At 50.3% G+C, this 5,576-nt stretch overlaps 1 pseudogene; it reads right to left on the bottom strand.

Moving 5' to 3' along the window:
• Positions 1-281: 281 nt before the first annotated feature.
• Positions 282-1,047, bottom strand: LOC127189892 (60S ribosomal protein L7a-like; annotated as a pseudogene).
• Between the last annotated feature and the right edge of the window lie 4,529 nt (positions 1,048-5,576).

Here is a 5,576-nt window from a genome sequence, read left to right as displayed (position 1 = left end):
CTGCCTAAGGTGGGCAGGACCTCCCCACATCAACTTACGAAATCAAGACAATCCACTAGGGACAAGCCCATGGGCTGCCTGACTTCGAGGACTCCTCATTGAGAGTCTGTTCCCAGGTGCTTCGAAATTGTATCAAGTTGACAATTAAAATTAATCATCATGGAAGGAGTCAGCCTTTGCCCATCTTCTGGTTGTTCCATCCTTAGCATGTCCACATGGTCACCTTATAACTCAAGAAGGAAATTCAACTTTTTTTGGGGGGGCGGGTTTTTGAGACCACTTTAGTGGTCAGCCTTTGCCCTTTCCAGCTTGGCAATGCTAGCCACAGATTTAGGACCAGGACGTTCCCAGTGGTGGTGGATCTCACAGTATCTGTCGTTGTAACTGGTCCTAATAGCTTCCACCAGCTTAGCCAGAGCACCCTTGTCTTCTGAGTTAACCTGTGTGAAGGCAACAGTGGTGCAAGTCCTCCTGTGGACCAGCCACCCCAGCCTGGCCTTTCCCTTGAGGATGCAGTCGGGGACCCCCATCTTTCCACACAGGGCAGGTAGGAAGACCAGCAAGCAGCTCAATGGGGTCTATGTCATGGGCAATCACTACCAGCTGAGCCTTCTTGTTCTCCACCAAGGTGGTGACTGTACTGACCCCTGCTCGAAGGACAGGTGGTCTCTTAGTTGGGATGTCCCCTTTCCCAGCAGCTTTCTTCTCAGCTCGCGCCAGCAGCTTTTGCTTCTTCTCCTGCTTCGTCTCTGGCCTGTACTTGTGCGCAGGCTAAAGCAACTGGGTAGCTGTTTGCCGGTCCAGGGCCTGGGTGAACTGGTTAACAGCAGGAGGGACTTTGAGCCACTTACAGAGGATAGCCCTTTGCAACTGCAGCCTGATGTAGCGGGGCCATTTAACAAAGCGAGTGAGATCTCATTTGGGCTGGATATCCTGCCTGATGCCAAAGTTCTTGTGCCTTTTCTCAAACAAAGGATTGACCACCTTTTTGGCCTCCTGTTTCTTCACGATGGCAGAGGCCAGGGTCACCTTCTTCCCCTTGGGCATCTTGCTGGGCTGGAGGAGAGAGCGCAACGAATAGATTCAAAATGGCAGAAGTTCCGAAAATTACCTCACCAGAGCCAAAGCCTGGAATTTTGTGTCTTTGAATTTGGGTTCCAGGCCTGCAATTAGCATTGCTGTTGCAGAGGAGCCTCTGAGCTGGGAGAGGACCTTCAGAGAGAGGGGCTACAATGGAAGGTGGAGAAGATGGCTGCTCTTGAAAGAAGGTAGGTGTCCAGTCTTTTGTGAAGCTGTTTGCTCTCAAAATGTCACAATATTCCCCAGGTACCTGTAGTGGGTTTTTCTTTTTCTTTTCTTTTTTCTTTTTCTTTTTTGTTTTTTTTGGAAACAGGGTTTCCCTGTGTAGCCTTGGCTGTCCTAGACTCGATTTACAGACCAGGCTAACCTCGAACTCACAACGATCCACTTGCCTCTGCCTCCGGAGTGCTGGGATTAAAGGCGTGCACCACCATGCCCAGCTGCATTGGGTTTTAATAAGATGCCTTGTTGAGTAAGGTTGAAACTGCCTGGAGTGATAGTCTCTATTGACTTAACGCAACAAAACCAAGTACCTCCTCCAAATCTCCACTATGATGATCCAACCTATTTTTATATATTTATTTATTTTTTGGTTTTTCGAGACAGGGTTTCTCTGTGTAGCTTTGGCTGTCCTGGACCCGCTTTGTAGACCAGGCTGGCCTCGAACTCACAGCGATCCACCTGCCTCTGCCTCCTGAGTGCTGGGATTATAGGCGTGCACCACCACGCCCGGCTTTGATGGTCCAACCTATATAAGTCCATCTTAACGCTGTCTTCTGTACTTTCCACCCTGTTGGTAGAGACAGACTCCAATGTCCTGGGACTCTAGGACAAGGTGACAGTGAAGCTTCCCATAAGAAGGTGGTGTGATCGGAGGCAGGTAACTTAATCTGCACTCCAGCTACAAATGGAATGGCTTGTACTTGGTGATTTAAAAACAGCTGTGTGCTGAGTCCCATGCTAGGCATTGGAATAGGGGGTTACAGAAGCAGGAAGCTTGCCTCCAAAGGACTGTCAAGCTCAGAGCATGGACAGGCAGAAGGCATGCTAGGTGAGTTTCCACGCCCAACTCCTTTCTTGAGAGAGCTGGCCAATCTAGGCATAGTAGAGGGAGCTCACAGGTGACAGAACTTCAGCCAGTCCCACTTGTCATGGAAAGGATGCCACCAGAGGCTTCTGGTGATGTAGGAGGACCTTCAGGCCATAGCAGAGTCTAACATGCATTTTTACTTATCAAGTGCATTGGCTCTGAAGCCAGAATGGCTGGGCTCAAACAGTTTTGCAATGGGTGGTTGTGTGCCCCTGGGCACAAGTTATTAATCTCCTGATCTGCAGGGGAAGTATGCCATGGGCACTGTAATTCTCACAGGAAAACTAAGAGAATTAAGATGGATAAGATTCACCTGTGAGAGCATGCTCCCTCACCTCTGCCTTACGTCCCAGCGAACACCAGCCCTCAGGCCTGCGATTTCCAAATGACATCTTGAAGTAAGGAATAGAAAAAAAAATTTCCCTCTCTGTTTGCCAGTGTCGGACACAGTTGTAATGTAACCCTCAGGTCTGAGCTCCCCATCCCACTCCGTTCACTGGGGGGTGGGGGTGGGGGTGGGGAGGCTTCTGGATGGCAGATGCACCCCTCTCCTCATCAACATTCTGCTGTACCAGAGATGCAAAGCTGGAGAGACTCTTTCCCTTAGCCTGGTCCCTCCTATTGAACAGAGAAACATGGTGGGCTGCGTCCGAAACTAGTAATGCCGTTTCACCTGGGAGTATCTGTCTCCGGATTCTCTCTCCAGCCAGGTTCCAGGAATTGGTGCTGCTCTACAGTGTGAGAAATGTGGTCAGCAGACTCAGTGACCACGACTTTGCCTGCACCTGACAGATGACCTCTACCAGCTGAAGAAGGTTCAGGGGTATTTAGGTGGAAGCTGTACAGATTATGACAGTTAGGAGTCAGGAAAGGGCCGGTACTGTCCTAGAATCTGCAGCCAGAAGAGAGGAGCATTCTTTTGAAGTGGGGACATTGGGGAAGTGGCCTCAGATATAGACTAACTATAAAATGACTCTAACAGGGAGTGTAGATAATTTAGGTCCAGTGGCCCAGGAGGCACGAAGGAGGCTTCCGGTCACGGTAGGACCCGAAGGCTAGTGCTTGAGGCCAGACATTTCTGACCTGGGATTCCCTCACTGTCTATACCAGGAAGCTGAGGGCTTTCAGGGCCACAGCTTGCCTGAGGTGCCATAGTGGTAAGTGGAGGACTCAGATAAGAATTCAGGGTCCACATCTCCATCCCTGCTCCAGGCTATGGTCCCACCACCGCCTATCCCTCTTGCCTGCTCACATTCCACGGCTCCAGGCTGGATGCCTGCATCTTGGTTACTATGCCAGCAGTGGCTTATTCTTATTCCTGGTGACATTCTCCCAGGGCCTCACAGTGAACCACAAATACTGACAGCCTTGGCTCCAAGACCATCCATCCTGGGCCTCCTAGACATTGAATTCCAGTTCTTTTTTTTTTTTGTTTGTTTGTTTTGTTTTGTCGAGACAGGGTTTCTCTGTGTATCCTTGCCTGTCCTGGACTCACTTTGTAGACCAGGCTGGCCTTGAACTTCCAGAGATCCAACCGCCTCTGCCTCCCGAAGTGCTGGGATTAAAGGTGTGCACCGCCATGCCTGGCTGAATCCCAGTTCTTATTTAACCTTCCCTTCAGTGATGCAGAAGCATCTGTGGTCCCTCTATACCAGCCTTCTCTGGCTCCTTATCCCCTCTCCCCACCCACTGATGCTCCAAACTTCTCCCTTTCTGCCCTGACAGAACTCCCCAGGCCATCACGCAGGTACTTCAGGCTGTAAACGTAAAGTTTTCCTATTGTCATTGCTCTCAGATGGCTTTTATAACAGATGGCACAACTTTGGCATTTTTATATTTTCTTTCTCTCAGCTTAGGATTCCCAAATTTTCAGCGTCTGAAAATTCCCTGGACCTTACATTGTAAGGCTTTCCTGATCATATATGTTCATGTACACATTCCACAAATAGTTTCTGAGCACATTTTCTGGTCAGAGTTGCCTCCAGAGGATAGGGACTCCAAAGCAAAAAAAAAAGAAGCTAACTTTGAGGGACTTAGAGTTGAATATAAGAGGCATCAATTAAAGCTGTTCTGAAGAAAAATGCTTCTATAATCTCAATTAAAAAGACAGTGTGGAATGACTATCACTGTGTGTCAGGATACGGGTGGAGGCCAAGGATATCCTAAACAGGGGGAGTGGCAGGCAGCATGCTCATCTGGGCTTTAGGAACCCTTGGCCTGTGTCAGGCAGAGAAATTGTGCCCAAAGATGCCCAGACCCAAATTTCTAGATCTGAAAATTTGCTACATTGCAGGACAAAGAATTAGAGTTGTACATGGAATTGAGGCTGCTATCAGGAGGCCCTTAGTTGGCTTTTTTTTTTTTTTTTTTTTTTTTTTTTTGGTTTTTCGAGACAGGGTTTCTCTGTGTAGCCTTGGCCATCCTGGACTCACTTTGTAGACCAAGCTGGCCTCGAACTCACAGCGATCCGCCTGCCTCTGCCTCCCGAGTGCTGGGATTAAAGGCGTGCGCCACCACGCCCGGCTCCTTAGTTTGCTTTTTCTGGATGATGTGGGCAGTTTAATATATTCACTGGGGTCCTTGAAAGGGGAAGAGGAAAGTGGTGACATGTCTCAGGGTAGGGTGCCTTTTGCCTAGTGTCAAGCCAAAGTTTCATTTACCACACCTCCATGGTGGAAGGGGAGAACAGACTCCTCCACATTGTCCTGACCCTCTCTACGCGACCCGCACAACATGTGTACTCATACTCCCACACAAGCACGCAAAAGAAATAAATGAAAAAAAATTTTTTTTAAAGTGGAGGAAGATGAAAGAAAGCCAAAGAGCTCTGATAGTGTACGCGGAACAATAGATTGTGGAAGGCCCTTGATGGTGACAATATCCATCTATCAAAGATTATAGTTAACACTCGTGTGCCCTCAGAGGGCCAGATCCAAAGAAATGCAGAAGGGTCACAGGAGGGCACCCAAGGGTAACATCAAGACCCCAGGGCCAGGTGCTCCTTCTTCCTCTTCCTGCAGGCCCTCCCTGTCCTTGGGGGCAGTGTCTCAAGGACAAGTCCCAAGGGACAAGGTGGTTGGGACAGCTGTGCTACACATCCCCACCTCAGGTCCCCGACACCAGCCAGCCTTGCCGGCTCTGCTTTCCCTCCCACAGTTCCCGCACCTCAGGCTGCTCTTTTGTGGCCATCGAGGTTGCTTGCTGCCTGCTTTCCCGAGGCATGGAACACACGTGGCACGGGCTGGGGTCCGCGCCTGGAGCTGGCGGCTGGTCCCGTGGACTTCTCACTTCCCCTCCCCAACCGCCGCGCGTGCAGGTGCCACGCGGAGCTCCGCAGGCGGGGCAGACCCTGTGGACACGCCCCCATGCGAGTCCCGGCCGCCCCGCGGAGGAAGCGCCCGAGTCG

This window comes from Acomys russatus, chromosome 5 (assembly GCF_903995435.1).
Source record: "Acomys russatus chromosome 5, mAcoRus1.1, whole genome shotgun sequence".
NCBI lineage: Eukaryota > Metazoa > Chordata > Mammalia > Rodentia > Muridae > Acomys > Acomys russatus.
This window is presented reverse-complemented; position numbering and strand designations above follow the sequence as displayed.